At 46.4% G+C, this 17,317-nt stretch overlaps 1 long non-coding RNA gene across 1 annotated transcript in view; it reads right to left on the bottom strand.

Moving 5' to 3' along the window:
- The window catches only part of LOC133119401 (uncharacterized), a 25,953-nt gene extending 8,636 nt beyond the window's left edge, over nt 1–17,317 (bottom strand). Inside the window, exons 1-2 of the long non-coding RNA XR_009706521.1 lie at nt 17,151–17,317; nt 16,540–16,683 (exon numbers count right to left, since the gene is read on the bottom strand). This is a non-coding gene — a long non-coding RNA (uncharacterized LOC133119401). The remainder of the gene's footprint in view (nt 1–16,539; nt 16,684–17,150) is intronic.

Genomic DNA, 17,317 nt, shown 5'->3' with positions numbered 1-17,317 from the left:
CAGCATAATTTGAAACCTGAATTTAAGGACTTTAAACACAGCCACAGGGTGAGTCCACATGTCAGTGAGCCTTTTTCCAATGAACTTGTAACAATGTTTTAACACAAAAATCTTACCTATTGTACCTTTAATAGAAACAAAGTCCTACTGACGGTAAAGCTTTGTAGTAGAAATGTAGTAGATATTATTTTCTTAGTTAATTATATTTCTTAGCTAAAACAGCTTCGAGAAAATGTCTATGACCGTGCCAAATCAATTTAAAAGGGATCTAAAAAGAACAGAGAAGCCTGAACTGGAACGCATGCATGAGCAGACATGTTTTAAAGGCCTCCTGCGATTGGACTCTCTTGACAAACTGCTTTGGTTCCACCCAAACCTTACAAATCAAACTGGCAGAGGGTTTAATAGCAACGCTGGGTGAAAGAATAGCTCTCTACCATTGTTGCAGAAGGCCTGGGTCCTTTCATCGCAGTTATTTAGCTGACACCTTTATCTAAAGGTGTTACAGTTGATTAGACTAAGCAGAAGCAATGTGGGGTTAAAGGCCTTGCTCAAGGGCCCAACAGCTGCACATATTGTACAGTGGCTACACCAGGGATCGAAAGACCAACCTTCTGGGTCCCAGTCAAGGACCTCAGCCAAGAGGTTATAGGCCGCTCCTTTCTGAAACTGATTTCTTGGGATAATTAAATTGCCATCATGGTAATCTATACTCAATCTTTTAACGTTTTCTAGAATTGAGTATTTTGTCTTCTGACCCTGGCCGCTGACAAAGGTTGTTGCTCTCACTGCCAGCAGCTGGCTTGGTGGAAACAGAAGTTCAGACCTGAGAGAGGTCTCCAGGACCGTGCTGATGCAAAAGTACCAAAATAACGCATTACACAGCAGTGGCTTATGGGAGGCGAGACGTGCAGCCAATCAGAGGCTGCGCTTCAAAGACAACCGGCGCCGATAATGAGAAACATCAGCGCAAATTCACATTCGGGGTTACCTTAATTATCCCTGAATCAATAACCGCTGAGTGTAGCGCGGAGGATAATACGAGCTAAGATTAGCCACAGCGCTGGCTAACACGAGCGCATTCGCCCGTCTCCGTCCTGCACGCTGCCTGTGCCCCGATCGCCATCGCGCTTAAAGTGCACTTTCCCCGCTGTCCCGTGAGAGTGCCACCGAGCCGCCCCATTCGCCGGCGGGCGCGAGACCGGAGCCGTCCTCCGATTACAGCGGGCTTTTCGAGATCCACTCCAAAGCTTTTAGGCAGGTGCTACGCTGCAGCGGTTGCTTGGTGATATCATGAAATGAAAGCTCTTTACTCGGGGGTGGGGGGGTTCAGGGATGAAGAGGGGCAGTTTGGGACACGGTCAAGCGCACCGTTCCGCACACAGATCTCTGTGAAACGCGGCACGGCGCGCAGAGGGCCGAACGCAGCCTGACCGCGAAACGGGGCCAACAGGTTTAAAACTTTATTTAAGGGTGTCTCGGTGGCGCAGCCTGTAGAGCACTGACCGCATGCTCATTGCGAGCCGCGACGTCGGCGGTTCGAATCCGACCGTCCGACATTTGTCGCGTGTCTTCCTCTCTCTCGCTCCCATTCTTCCTGTCTCTCTGTACTATATACTGTCCAATAAAGCTGAAAAAGGCCTAAAAAATATCTTTAAAAAAAAAAAACTTTATTTAAAAAATATTATGGACAACAGGTGGTGGACATAGAAAAAAAAGGGCACTACAGAGGTTTGAAATAAACACATTCTTTTCATCCATTGCCTGAGAATGATGAAACGTTTTTTTGGTGTTGTTGCTATTGGGATGATTCTTTTTTGCCAAGCGTTAGCTTTCTGCTTTTTTATCTACAATACCGGACTCACGTAACATCCTCACTTAAATATCAAGATATTTACAGTACTGTGCCGAAGTCTAAGGCACCCTAGACATTATTATATATATGTTTATTTTTTGTGTGTGTTAGTATAAAAGAACGCATTTGAGATTTCCAAATATTCATTTTCCAAAAGATTTCATTTTACAGAGACATTTTTGTATTTAATTTTAAAAAGTCACTTTAGTTCAATAAAAAAAATGTAAGCAATTGACTACATTTTACATAAAAACTTGATCAAGGCTGTCTGAGATCAGAAGCAAGGAGCCAACCAAAGTCTGCAGAAGAACTGTGGCAAGTTCTCCCAACATGCTTTGAACAACCTGCCTGCTGATTGTCTTATAGAACTGCAGGACAGCGCTGGCTATCTCAGAGAAGTGATGCAGTTTTAACGCCGAAGGGTGGTCACAAAAAATATTGATTTGATTCAGTTGCCAGTTAACTATTCTGCCAAATGACTAAAATGTAATGTAAAATGTGTGGTACATTTATTTAGGACCTTTCATTGAATTATTTTTGAAAGAATCATATCTGTACAGAATGTTATACAGGTGCCTAAGACTTTTGCGCAGTACTGTATATTATCACCAAAAGGATATTGTAATTGTTTATTTGTGACTCCTTGCGGGCTGACTCCCCGGTTGACGACCTCCTCCCTGGTGAAACCCTCGACAAAAGTAGCCATTGAAGCCATTTCTACCACATAAACCGATATAACCTCCAGCCTCCCCTCCCCGTTCAGCCAGGCTGGGACGGAGCCAGCCCCAGGGAGGGGATCTGAAGGCAGGGCCGGGGGAGACACACGGAGCCTCAGCGGGGCCCCGGGGCCCATCTGCTCTGCAGCACGAGACGGCATATCTCCACACAGCCAGGGGAGCGCCCACCTGGCCCGGCACTTCATCTGTCCCTGTGTGAGAGGACAGAGTGTCACATCTCACGCTGTGAGTGTGTGTGTGTGTGTGTGTGTGTGAGAGAGCAAGTGTGTGTCTGAGTGTGTATGTGTGTGTGTGTGGGTGTGTGTGTGTGCGTGTGTGTGTGTGAGCAAGTGTGTGTCTGAGTGTGTGTGTGTGTGTGTGTGTGTGTGTGTGAGAGGACAGTGTCACATCTCACGGTGTGAGTGTGTGTGTGTGTGTGTGTGAGCAAGTGTGTGTCTGAGTGTGTGTGTGTGTGTGTGTGTGTGTGAGCAAGTGTGTGTCTGAGTGTGAGTGTGTGTGTGTGTGTGTGAGCAAGTGTGTGTCTGAGTGTGAGTGTGTGTGTGAGTGTGTGTGTGTGTCTGGGTGTGTGTGTGTGAGGACAGAGCGTCGGGATGACACACACCCTCTCAGCATGGCCACAGTGTGTGTGTGTGTGAGAGAGAGAGAGAGGAACTCACAGAGCACCGCATCGTGATGACACACACCCTCCCAGCATGGCCACAGCGTGTGTGCATGTGCGAGATTGTGCGTGTGTGTGTGTGTGGGCGGTTGGCTTCTCAAGGTCACCAAATGCTTGCCATCACAATGACTGGAGGGAGCTGCATGAGGCTCAATAAGCACTGTTTTTACATCACTGAGTAGCCTCGCTTTCTGAATCCCCCAGTGCATCAGGACCAGGGTCTGTCGATACACTGCGACGTTGTCTGAGGATGCTCGCACTTCTGCTGTTCAATTACACATCTGCAGTTGATTTTTAGGTTTCTAATTACAGTACATTACATTATATTATTGTCATTTAGCAGATGCTCTGACCCAGATTGACGAATAATAAAATGCAGATCATAACCAGGGACACAGCACTGAAAACCCTCAAGGGAAATACGGTTCCGAGCGCCAAGACAGTGTGCAATTATTTCTGACACAATAATAGCATGTAATTCTGCGTTCTCCCTTCCCCGTTCTGACGTACAGCGTTTGGGATTATTTACAATATTATGTACAATATGGGGGGAGGATAATGCAGAGGCTAAGACTTTTTTTATTCATCACTTCACACATTAAAATAAACAAGGATTCTAGCCGATTCCTACCTCTGAAAAATATAGAACAATCTAGCTAGAGTCCCGACTTCAAAAAATAGGAATGGAAAATAACCACCCGGGGGAAAAAAATCATAGCATTTTTGAGAGGATGTTTTATCGTGGTACAAATATGTTGAGTCGACTGAACTGAAGAAGAGAAGTGTAAAAGAATTGGGGAAGTGGAAAGTGCAAACAAGGCCACGCTACACTTCAGACTGTCAGAGTGATCTGTTCTGTCGCCTGTAGTTGGCTAGCGTTAGCGCTTTAGTGATCTGGAATGCTTGTTGTTCATACAACACTGGGGGATGCAGTTAGCACGTTGTCTTTCATTGTAATTTGCTTTGTATAATATCTGCAGAATGCAGTGAATGTTTGCATGTCATGTCCCCAGCCGGTGGGATAGGCAAATAAGACTTAAACACGGCAACATACTGTACACCAGGGATCATATAACCGCTCAAGGGCCCAGAACTGCTGCTTTTCCACCCTCCCTTTACCTGGGAGCCAGGTGTGAAGACAGTCTGGCCAATTAGCAGCGCTAATTGTTCAGTTAATTACCCAGGAGAAAACAAAACTAGGACCGGATTTGGATTTGAGGGCCAGATTTGATTATCCCTGCCGTAGTTTTACAATGTTCCCAATTCCTTTCTGCCTACTACCCTGTGTCCCCCTGTGGCGTTTTACCCAGAACCTGAACCTGAACCTGAACCAGAACCTTAACCTGAACGTTAACCTGAACGTTATCCTCATCCTGAACCTGAACCTGAACCAGAACCTGCACGTTAACCTCAATCACTGTTGGTGACTGAAGTCATGGAGTCACCAACAGGTGAGGCTTGTAACACTGTCTCATATATACTGCTCTTGGAATTGGTGCCATCTTGTGAAGACACAGCACCACGACATGAGGGCATGGGGCGGCTTGTAGAGTAGTGGTTAAGGTACATGACTGGGAGCCACAACGTCAGTGGTTCGAATCCCGGTCGAGCCACAATAAAAATGATCCGCACAGCCGTTGGGCCCTTGAGCAAGGCCCTTAACCCCACATTGCTCCCCGGGCGCTGCACTGTGGCTGCCCACTGCTCCTAGGTAACTAGGATGGGTCAAATGCAGAGGACAAATTACCCCACGGGGTTCACACACACACACACACACACACACACACACACACACACACACACACTCTCTCTCTCTCTCTCACACTCACTCACTCTCTCACTCACACACGCACTCTCACTCTCATAAGCACACATACACACTCTCTCACACACACACAATCCACAAATCGACAGCGTCTCTTTCCTTCGCGTGCTAATGGAACTGAAAAGGGTGGCACGGGCGAAAGGTTCGAGCGGAGGCAGCCCGGATGGCGGAGACTTGGCTCAGCGGCAGACGTGTTCCCAGGCCCCGGGCTCCAGCGATACGGAGAGAGCATCGCGCGTTCCCAGGCCCCGGGCTCCAGCGATACGGAGAGAGCATCGGTGATAAGTCTGCCGGCGGAAACTGCGGGGCTGAGGAGTGAGATCTCCGTCTCCGCGGCAACCGTGACGACGCGGACCCAACTGAAACTGTAATCACGTTCAGACTGGCTGTAGCCCCAGGCCCATTACATTACATTATTGGCATTTGGCAGACGCTCTTATCCAGAGCGACGTACAGTTGATTAGACTAAGCAGGACACTATCTTCCCCTGGAGCAATGCAGGGTTAAGGGCCTTGCTCAAGGGGCTAACGGCTGTGCGCATCTTATTGTGGTTACACCGGGATTAGAACCACCGACCTTGCATATCCCAGTCCTGTACCTTAACCACTACACTACAGGCCGCCCATCGAGATGATGATGATGATGATGATGATGATGATGATAATAATATTATTACTATTATTAATTTGTCATTTAGGTTTTACCCAAAGCGAGTTACATTTGATTAGACGAAGCAGGGGACAATCCCTCCCCTGGTGAAATGTGGGGTTAAGGGCCTTCCCTTTTCTGGAGTGTGAAGTGTGAATACAGTCTGGCCAATCAATTGTTCAGTTCAATAACCAGGAGGAAATAGCCGCTAGGCTACTGGCTAGTGGTTTTAAGGTACGACTGGGACCCAGAAGGTTGGTGTTCAAGCCCCTGTGTAGTCACATTAAGAACTGCACAGATCTCAGGCCCTTGAGCAAGGCCCTTAACCCCACATTGTTCCAGGGGGGATTGTCCCCTGCTTAGTCTAATCAACTGTAACTCACTTCGGAAAAAAGCGAACACAAAACAAATAAAATCAGGCCAGATTTGGATGAGGCCTGGGTTTAGAAGCGGGGGGGGGGGGGGGAGCCCAGGATCTGCAGAGTCAGAAGAATCGCTCACACTTTGCACAGAACAGCAGCAGGAGAGTTGGGCAATCTTCAGGCATGTGAGAAATGTGTGTCTGAGTGTGTGAGAGAGACAGAGAGAGAAAGAGACAATAAAAATTTTCAATGACTCATTTATATAAAAAGATTTTTTAAAGTTTATCATTCAAGAAAAAACCCCTTTAAAAAGGGGGGCTTAAAATCAAGCGTGAAGGAGGACAGCAAAGTGGCAGTTGAAATGACAGTTGGGAAAATTGGAACTGAGCCAGCAGCAGCAGCAGCCTCTGCAACAAATGTATCAATCTCGGCCCCAGCCAGCCAATCAGAACCCTCAGCATATTCAGTCAGTTTAGGCAAAAAAACGTCCTGAGCAGTTTCCCAGAGATACTGGTGTCAGATTATTGTGGGCCAGAAGAGAACAGGGTCAGGTGCAATGTACTGTTCTACACACAGAGCCCCACTGCCTGGCACACAGCCCTCTGCCAGACCTCTCCCTACATTAAAAAGAACGGCATCAGCAAAGGCAGACAGATCTCTGTACTGGAGGACAGCAGCAATACCAGGCTAGCAGTGAACATATACCACACTGGCACAGTCATGGTACAGGGATCAGAGGCCAGTCTAGAACAGTTTGAGCTGAGCTTCCAGCCCCTCTTAATCAAACTTAAACAAGAGCCAGAGAACAAGACCCTGGAGCCTGAGCCTGACTGGGAGAGGCCAAACACATCCTGATCCACACGGGGACCAGCGACCTGAGCACACGCAGGATTGACGTAGCCAAGGCCCTGAGACAGGTGGCAGTTAAGGCCACACACCAGTACCCGGCAGCCAGAGTTACCATCTCCACCCTGCTGCCCAGAACAGGCGTGCCACAGCGAGTGATCCACAGCATCCACTGCTGCCAAACGTCCACCTGGCTTACCACCGTGACCTCCGGCATCAGCACCTCTACGACCAGGTGCACCTCAACAAAGAGGGGGTGAAGATGTTTGCAAAGGTCCTAAAGGACACTGCACTGAGCAGGACCTCCACCAACAACCGCAGCGAGAAGAGGAAACCAGGCATCCACCCCTGGCCCCCTCCCCCGCACACAACCCCCAGACCCCGCCCGCCCATGCAGCGCATCACAGGCAGCTTGCTCACCCTGCAGCCACGCCCAGCCCAGCCACACAGCCACGCTGCAGTGACAGCAGGAGCCACAAGCACAGCTCCTGGGGACCTGAGTCAGATAAGGGACATGCTAAATTTTATCTGCACAAAACTCATCAGTTAAATGATTGCAGATATGTCGTCTTTAGCTTACATTTGATACTGATAAAATCTTTGTTTAAAATGCAGTATATATCATATTCTGTGAAACAACTGACGACAAGTCAAACGTATTGTCTGTGAAATATAATTGATATGAACAATGTCATCTTTCACAATTAGTAGTTGGAATATCCAGGGTCTGCGTTGTTCCACCTTTGGGCTGAAGAGCACAGACCCAGACTTTGCGTTCTGTAAATAGTTCTGATATTATATTTCTCCAGGAAACATGGTGCCGTGGAGATGTACCAACACCCTGTCCGCGTGACAAGAGAGAGCTGATAATGCCCTCTGTAAAACACCCTGTCCACGTGACTATAGAGAGCTGACAGTGCCCTCTGTAAAACACCCTGTCCACGTGACTATAGAGAGCTGATAGTGCCCTCTGTAAAACACCCTGTCCACGTGACTATAGAGAGCTGATAGTGCCCTCTGTAAAACACCCTGTCCACGTGACTATAGAGGGCTGATAGTGCCCTCTGTAAAACACCCTGTCCACGTGACTATAGAGAGCTGATAGTGCCCTCTGTAAAACACCCTGTCCACGTGACAAGAGAGAGCTGACAGTGCCCTCTGTAAAACACCCTGTCCACGTGACTATAGAGAGCTGATAGTGCCCTCTGTAAAACACCCTGTCCACGTGACTATAGAGAGCTGATAGTGCCCTCTGTAAAACACCCTGTCCACGTGACTATAGAGAGCTGATAGTGCCCTCTGTAAAACACCCTGTACACGTGACTATAGAGAGCTGACAGTGCCCTCTGTAAAACACCCTGTCCACGTGACTATAGAGAGCTGATAGTGCCCTCTGTAAAACACCCTGTCCACGTGACTATAGAGAGCTGATAGTGCCCTCTGTAAAACACCCTGTCCACGTGACTATAGAGAGCTGATAGTGCCCTCTGTAAAACACCCTGTCCACGTGACTATAGAGAGCTGATAATGCCCTCTGTAAAACACCCTGTCCACGTGACTATAGAGAGCTGATAATGCCCTCTGTAAAACACCCTGTCCACGTGACTATAGAGAGCTGATAGTGCCCTCTGTAAAACACCCTGTCCACGTGACTATAGAGAGCTGATAGTGCCCTCTGTAAAACACCCTGTCCACGTGACTATAGAGAGCTGATAGTGCCCTCTGTAAAACACCCTGTCCACGTGACTATAGAGAGCTGATAGTGCCCTCTGTAAAACACCCTGTCCACGTGACTATAGAGAGCTGATAGTGCCCTCTGTAAAACACCCTGTCCACGTGACTATAGAGAGCTGATAGTGCCCTCTGTAAAACACCCTGTCCACGTGACTATAGAGAGCTGATAGTGCCCTCTGTAAAACACCCCTGTGCCAAACGTGGCAGGGATTCAGGGGGCATTATCATTTGGTACAAAGGGGAACTCTCTAATTACATTTCCCCACAAAAGAGAGATCAGACACACATTTGAATTCAAATTTAAAAAAGAAATAATAAACACAAATTTGGACATTTATATATGTGCAATTTACATGCCCCCATCTGAATCACCATACTACATTGAAGATTGTTTCCAAAATCTCCAGTCTGAAATTTCCAAGCATTAGGCTCTGTACTGATAATGGGAGATCCCAATGCCAGAACAGGCAAAGAGATTGACTATGTCAGTGCAGAAGGGAATATCCATTTCTGTAGCGAAACCCCTTTATACCACACACAGGTCACCACACAAAGGCAGAGCTACGACAGTGTGGTGAATAAAAATCACCTCTGTAAAGGCCTGGGTCTGTACATTGTTAATGGGAGGACCAGGGGGGACTCTCTGGGAGATACACATACAGCTCAGTGCTAGGTAGCAGTGTGGTTGATTATGCCATTACAGACATGGACCCAGAATGTATTAATGCATTTACTGTCATGTCACAAACACCCCTCAGACCACAGCCGGGTAACTCTATACCTGAAAAAAACAGAACGGGCCTTGAAAGATCACCATCCTGCAGCAAAACTGTTCAACTTAGAGCCCACATACAGATGGGGCCAGACCAGCAGTGCAGAATACCAGGCAGCACTGAGCAGGGCTGAAATAGAGGGCATGCTGAATACCTTTCAGCAAACACAGTACAGGGCTTAAACCTGGCAACAAAACACTTAAATAATATATTTGTTCAATTGGCAATAAAATCAAACCTAAAACTTGCAAACATGAAAAAAAGATATCAGAATCAGCCAGAAAAATAAGAATGAGCCAGAAGAAAAATAGTTTGATAAAGAATGCTGTAAGGCTGGGAAGCAGCTGAGGCAGCTGTCCCATAAACACAGGGAGCCCAGTGACAACGAAGGACGCTTCAGATACCATCAGGCCCTGAGACTGTACAAACAGCTCCTCAGACCGAAAAAACAGCAATATATGTCCGAAATTGAAAATGCAATTAATCAAAACACGTTTTGGGATCTGTGGAAAAAACAAAATTCGTCAAACACAAGAAAAAAATTGACAATACAGAATGGAAATGTCTGGAAAAAACACTTTAAAGAGCTTCATCAAAAACTTGAAAGTAAAACATTTAATTCCAATCATACCTCAATATACAAACAATTAAAAGACTTAGAAACAACCGTGAAAGACAATCAAAATCCTTTGGACACCTTAATTACTCTGCAGGAGTTAAAAAGCAAACTACAGGCCCTGAAGGCCAGAAAAGCATGTGGACCTGATGGTATCTGCACAGAGATGTTGAAACATGGCAGCCCTAAACTACATGAGGCCCTCCTCAAACTATTTAATTTAGCACTTAATACTGGGTGTTTCCCTGCAATCTGGAACCAAGGCTTGATTACCCCTATATTTAAAAGTGGAGATAAATTTGACCCAAACAATTATCGAGGCATCTGTGTGAGCAGTAATCCGGGGAAGGTTTTCTGCAGTATAATTAATGCCCGGATACTGGCCTTCCTTAAGGAACATGATGTCTTGAGTAAGAGTCAGATTGGCTTTTTATCAAATTATCCCACCTCTGACCATATTTACTCATGGCTCTTTTTTTCCCCCTCTTTCTTGGGTGTGCGTTTAAAAAAAAAAAAAAATCATTTATGTATGTCAATGCTTTTGCAACACAAATTCACGTGTCATGCAAATGAAGCGCATTTGAATTTGAATTTGAATTTGAGTCCGGCCGGCCGGCCAGCCGAGGAACATCAATCAGCGGTGGCAGGTTTCTCTCTGCAACAGAACCAGGAGCGCGTGGCTCTAACTCATCGCCCCAGGTTTAACGGCCTGCAGCCCAAATGGGAATGTCACCAGATGAGGGATTGTGGGCCGGAAGCCTCCCGCCGTTCCGATCGGTGATTTATACCCCCCTAAACCCCCCCCTCCCCTCGTCGGAGCGTTGCCCTGACGATGGAGGAATAATGAAAAAAAACAAAAAAAACGAAAAGGACCCCCTCGGTGTGTGCTGGGTGTCAGGCGGACGAGATTAGTGTTCAGTTGCTGGGGTGAGAGGCTCCGCCCCCCTCCCTCCTCTGTCAAAGGGGATTCTGGGATAATTAATGCCTCAGTCGTTCACACAGAACGGCGCGGTGGCTGGTGTCCGTTTCATCCGAGCAGAGCGGGGTTTTTTTTAAATTACGCCACCTGATGATAAACGACTCCTGAATATCCAGCCGCTTAACTCCGACCGCGGCCTCCGCCATTTCGGCCTCCTGGCGACGTCAAGCGCTTCCTCCCGCTCTGACACGTGCTGAGAAGGGGGAGGAGGCTAAACCGCCGTCTTCGGCACAGATGTGAACGCAACGCGGCTGTTCAGAAACGGCACGTTTTGCCGTTACGCGACTCGTGGGTGTTTCTGAACCGAGTCCGTAGGCACATCTGCACGCGCCTACCTTCTTCAGCAAAGTGAAAGTGCCTGAGCTCAGATCAACGCCTCTGATAAGAGCATCAGTGATGCCAGCCGTCGTATCCATGCACCTGATCAGAGGATGCAGGAATGACATTGTGGAGGGGGGTATTCACAGGGGTGGTGTCCAGACAGCGCACACTCAATCTGCAGCGTTGCAGCCAACACCCAGCAAGCTCTGCTCCGCCACCGATGCGTTTCCCAAACCGGGCCGCGGGGGCCGGGGCGCCCCTCCTGTGAATAGACACCCGACTAATCGGCAGCTGACCTTGAGCTTGCGTCGGCTGCTAAACCGTGCCGTGCCGGGGGAGAGCGGGGCTGGCTGGGTATCCTCTTCCCTGATCCAACACAGCCGCCCGGCACAACTCCCAGGGCGTTTTCTGTGCAGACCGTACACACGAGCTAACGCAGCGCGAACGCCGTCTATTTAGGTCAGCGTACAGCGAGACGTGCGGCACGCTTTCAGACTTAATATAGCCGCTCCTGTCTCCCTGGGCCTGCCTGCCTGCCCGGCCTTCCTACAATCACAGCGTGATCTGAGCGTTCATTACAATGGAGTCCATGTTCAGCAGTGCAGCTCCTGGTCTCTGAACTTCACAGAGCGTTTACTTGGAGATCCGCCATCCTGTTGGGTTTCGTTCAAACCCTAATTTGGCACACCTCACTCGACTGATTAGCAGCTCTATGAGATCTCTAGCTGCTGAATGAGGTGTGCTTTGATAGGGTTGGAGTGAAAACCTACAGGACAGTAGATCTCTAATGACAGGGTTGGGCAGCCCTGCTCTAGCTGTTGAATGAGGTGTGCTTTGATAGGGTTGGAGTGAAAACCTACAGGACAGTAGATCTCCAGGAACAGGGTTGGGCAGCCCTGCTCTAGCTGCTGAATGAGGTGTGCTTTGTCAGGGTTGGAGTGAAAACCTACAGGACAGTAGATCTCCAGGAGCAGGGTTGGGCAGCCCTGCTCTAGCTGCTGAATGAGGTGTGCTTTGATAGGGTTGGAGTGAAAACCTACAGGACGGTAGATCTCCAGGAACAGGGTTGGGCAGCCCTGCTCTAGCTGTTGAATGAGGGGTGCTTTGATAGGGTTGGAGTGAAAACCTACAGCACAGTAAGTAGATCTCTAATGACAGGGTTGGGCAGCCCATCCACTGAGCACACTATGCCAGCCAATCCTCATATCTTACAGATCAGATAATCTGAGCAGTTTCTATAGGATGGAAAATGGTCTGAACACAACCCTCCCCCAACTAAACAAGGATTTATGTTTGGAGCACTGAGAATATGACATCATCTCTACATGAGCACAGCACTGTGACCCAAATGTTCCGGTTTTTCTTCTTTTTTTTTAAACACAGCCTGGGGTGGGGTGGGGTGGGGGGGGGGGGTGGAAGAAATACATAAAATTAATGACTTTCATCCTCCCTGGTGTAAAAAGAAGCTGATTGGTCCACTTGTCTCGTGTTCCCTAACAAAAAGGAAATGGCGTTTAATTTTCAGGGCAAAGGCACCAGAGCCATTTGTGAAGTAGCAAGAATAACTAAAACATAAGATGTTTTTTTGCTCACATGGGTTTACACCAATTGCTTGCAAACTCTATCACACGGCAGCACTCAAGACTAGCTCCGTGTAGAACAAAAGCAATAAACTCACTGAATGAAGGCAGGGGGCTCAAATAAGCTTTGCCATTATACAGTACAACTTCATTACAAATGTAATTTATTCATTACAAATGCGTTTTATTACCCGAACAACATTCACCTCTATCCAATGCTTGAAATACTGTGCCAACCATTTAAGCATTTCAAACCTTGAACGTGAATTAAGACAAAAATAAAAGCCACAATTTGAGACCAGTTGCATCATCTGTATTTTAATATCAGTACAACGATTGCTCTGTACATTTCAGCAGTACGGTTTTAATCCATGTGTTGAACAATACCCAATGTAGCAGTGTAGGTTGCCAGCATTAGAATAAACCTTTAACACAATTTTCCACAGGGAAAAGGACACACACACACACAAAGAAAAATGCCAGAAATCGTGACGGAACAGTGTTAAGTCCCCATCTGAACCGGCAAGTGGCCATTTTAGAATCGTGACCGCACGTCCTGAACGGCTGTGGGTGTTCGTCGGATGAAGCGTTTCACCAGCACTAGCAAGGCAGTAGCTTGCGCAGTCATCTCCAGAGCGGGCAATGTCACAACCCAACCAACAGCACAAACTACTACCTCAGCTAGAACGTGGTGCGGTGACAGACGGAAGGCTTTCCATTAATCGTCGTTTCCCCCCCCCCATGGCAACAGCCCGTTAGCCGGCTGAATTAGAAAGATTAACGTTAAACATGGAGAAAGGTGGCCCTCGGCGCCGCTGCGTTCCTTCGGTAATCCGGTGGACATCTCAAGAAGATGATGGTCGTTGTGTTTGCGTGAAATACAGGGGGGAAACCCCGCCCAGGGAGGCCCCCCTAACGCTCTTCCTTCCCACAGACCGACGCTGCCGTCTCCTCGTATGACCTGGAATTCGCATGTCAAACCTCATTTTACATTTCTCCGGCTAGCCGGCAAACGTGCGGCAAATATAGCCTACTTACCTAATAACTGCAAAGTCAGCGAAACCTTTATTTCGTTATTCCACTTTTATAGATGAATTCATGCATTGCAAAGTGAATGGTATGCTAGATCATGATTACACGTAGCTTTAAAAAAAAAAAAAAACATGCATTTTCACAATACCTCGTTAAATATTTTTGTGGTTTTCGGATACGGACTAGCAAATGTTGATCCGCGACTGCTTTGCTCACAATACAACCGAATAGAGAAATCCCAATATAAACCATCTGTATTTGAGCAAATCAACCAATAGAAAGATCGAAATAATCCCCAACAAAATTAAATATTTACATGTTTAAAAGACGTGTCTATAATATCACCCGGCTGTAAATGGACACGTGTTTTCAGGCTCCTCGTCCGCAGCGGGGGGCAGACAAATACCTTAGCCTTGTTGCGGAGTAAAATATTGTCGTCTGCACTGGCAATACCTGCTTTTCTCTGAAAATGCTATTCGAACGGGACAGATTTTCATGATAACGAGATTGCAACCATTTTTCCAAGATCATTTTCAAAAACTTACATCTAGCAAATCGTAGCCAGTGCGAAATCTTAAAAAAATACTGGCTAGCTAACTATACACGTGTAATGTAGCTAGCCAATTGCTCAAATGACTATCAGATATTAGCCATCCTAGCTGGAATAGCTACTCACTGGCTCAATACGATCATCTCCAAATAACATACATAGCCTTTTCGATTCTTGAACACCGCTCTGATTATATTATCCTATTCCCTATTGCTGGCCATGCATGCGATCAAAACCCAACATTGTGCTCTCAGCATCATTAAATTATAACACGCCTAGCTGTCACAGTTCTAGCTATGGTTACGTTACCCCGTGAATTAATATTTTCGCTCGAATGCAGCAATCACACTCGGGTGGAAGGCAATCTCCAGCGTTCATGCGAGCGATTTTTTCTAGCCCACAGCGTCTGGTAATCTCCGGATATCATTTAATATTAATCCGATCGCTCCGCGGCAGGAACCCGACAGCCATTTCCCAGACACGTCCACACCTCGTAAAAACCCCGGCTCTTCTGCACGAAATCTCGGATTCACTCTGGATAAAATTCGCGGGAAACGTCAGATTTAGCGTACAGCATCACGTAGTCGCATCGTCTTCGGTGGATTGTGGGAAATCGAGTCAGCTCAGCCGTCCACAGATACTGTTTTGTGACGATCGACAATGACACTACAACGGACACGACTGGAAATATATTTTTACGGGGCATGCCAAACGCGGCCATTCCCATTTCAGATGTCATGTTTAAATCCAGCAGATATAGCATGTGTTGAAACTTGCTAGCTTGCAGATTGTACGCCATGTCTGATGGACAATCTTTACTGTATTTACTGTTTGCATTTCATCAAACGTATTAGCAGTTGCCCACAAAATCTGTGTTTTGCCTGAAAAGACCCAGAGGCATTTACCAGAGATGTACTGGTCCCTGGATAAACACTACATTGAATTTAATCAGAAATCCCTCACAAGAAGTTTTATTTTTTTTTTTGGTGCAGAGTCATGATAGCTTGGAGAGCACTTACACATGCGTCCTCCAAAACAGATAGATAGATAATTTATGCATACCTCAGCCAAATTTAGGTTTTGTTCACTTGGATCAGTGTGAAACACAAATCAAAAGCGGCAAGATGATATGAAACGCTCAAAAACACTAAAACTATGCAAGTGGGCCTTTAATTTGCATCTGTGAAACTGGTTGCTTTTAGTTTTCAAAAGCACATCTTATCGTGTCTGAGAGACAAGTGGGATTGAATATAAATGAGAATTTAAAAAATGGGACAATAGTTGTAAAGATTGCCAGCTTAACCCACCATCACGAATTCACCCATATTTCAGACCCCCTGCAGTGTCCCTCCCCGATCCCACCCACAACATCCAAAATTCAACACCCCAAATCTGAAGCACACATTTCAAATGCACACTCATTTGTGTTTGCCCACCACGTTCAGGTGCATTTGAATCACACAAGACCGACCGACACGCAAGGTCGGTGGTTCTAATCCCGGTGTAGCCACAGCAAGATCCGCACAGCCGTTGGGCCCTTGAGCAAGGCCCTTAACCCTGCTTTGCTCCAGGGGAGGATTGTCTCCTGCTTAGTCTAATCAACTGCACATCGCTCTAGATAAGAGCGTCTGCCAAATGCCATTAATGTAATGTAATGTAACTTCAACACAAGACGTACAGTATTGGTGTCCCTCTGAAGCATCTTGCATCAACCAATCCCAATGCAGTGATTAAGTGCAGTGATTAAGTGCACATCTGGAATACTTTGTACCCCCCTTACTGTTGCAGTTTCCATTATCATGTGTCCTCCAACTCTTATAATATATTTATTCTTAATTATTCTTATTTTTATCCGCGTCATCACCTTTGGGCCTATGTTGTGTCATTGTGCTGTTAGTACACAAATGCATACGTGTACTATAAATACATAATAAAGTCATGTTTCTAGTTAAATATAAATCCTGGCAAAAACAAATAAGTGTAATATACAGAATACAAGCATATGCCGGTGTATATTTTGTACCTCCGAAATACGTCTTGAAGATTGGTCGTCATCAGAGACCGTCAACTCCAACAGCGCCCCCTTCTGGCCACACAGTGCGTTTCACTCATTCATTCCTTCGGGCCTGCAGGATTCGCGTTCCAGTCAGCTGCAGAAACATCGGTCCTTTATCACGCCGAGGAAATGTTTGATCAGAGAGGCATTAAACCAAACCTAAACAATGAAAATGAGACTCACTGGAGTGCACGGAGATTTATTTAAACTATTATTATAGCTCACCAATTGCGAAAATTGTTTTCCCAAATAGAGAAATGTGTAGATGACACAATAATTGTTTTGTGTGTGTGTATACATATATAAATATACATAAAACTTTGTGAATATAAGACTTAGCAGGTAGCAGGTAAACAGGTAGGCCTAATAGGCTGTCTTAATAGCTTCCGAAACTGCTAGGGAAACGTACTAAGTTTTACGAATAACTAACCATATACATTGCAACAATAATAAAATAAATTAGCGGACACATTAACAATGCAAACAGCAGCTTATATAAGTGCTAACAACACAGTTTTGCAGTTAACAGCAGATATGTTTTCGACACAAACGATTTAGCACTGTACGAATTCACTCACCAGCTTGCAACAGAAACGTTATTAAAATAAAAATTAAGGGCTCGTGGTTCCGTTCACGCGGTTCAGTTAAACACTACCCAGCAGATAGCTATTATGTTTTCCAGAGTATTTAGAATAACCATTATTTTGTTTTGCATTCCATTGTTAAGGGCGTGGACAAGCCAGAC

This window comes from Conger conger, chromosome 19 (assembly GCF_963514075.1).
Source record: "Conger conger chromosome 19, fConCon1.1, whole genome shotgun sequence".
Taxonomy (NCBI): Eukaryota; Metazoa; Chordata; class Actinopteri; order Anguilliformes; family Congridae; genus Conger; species Conger conger.
This window is presented reverse-complemented; position numbering and strand designations above follow the sequence as displayed.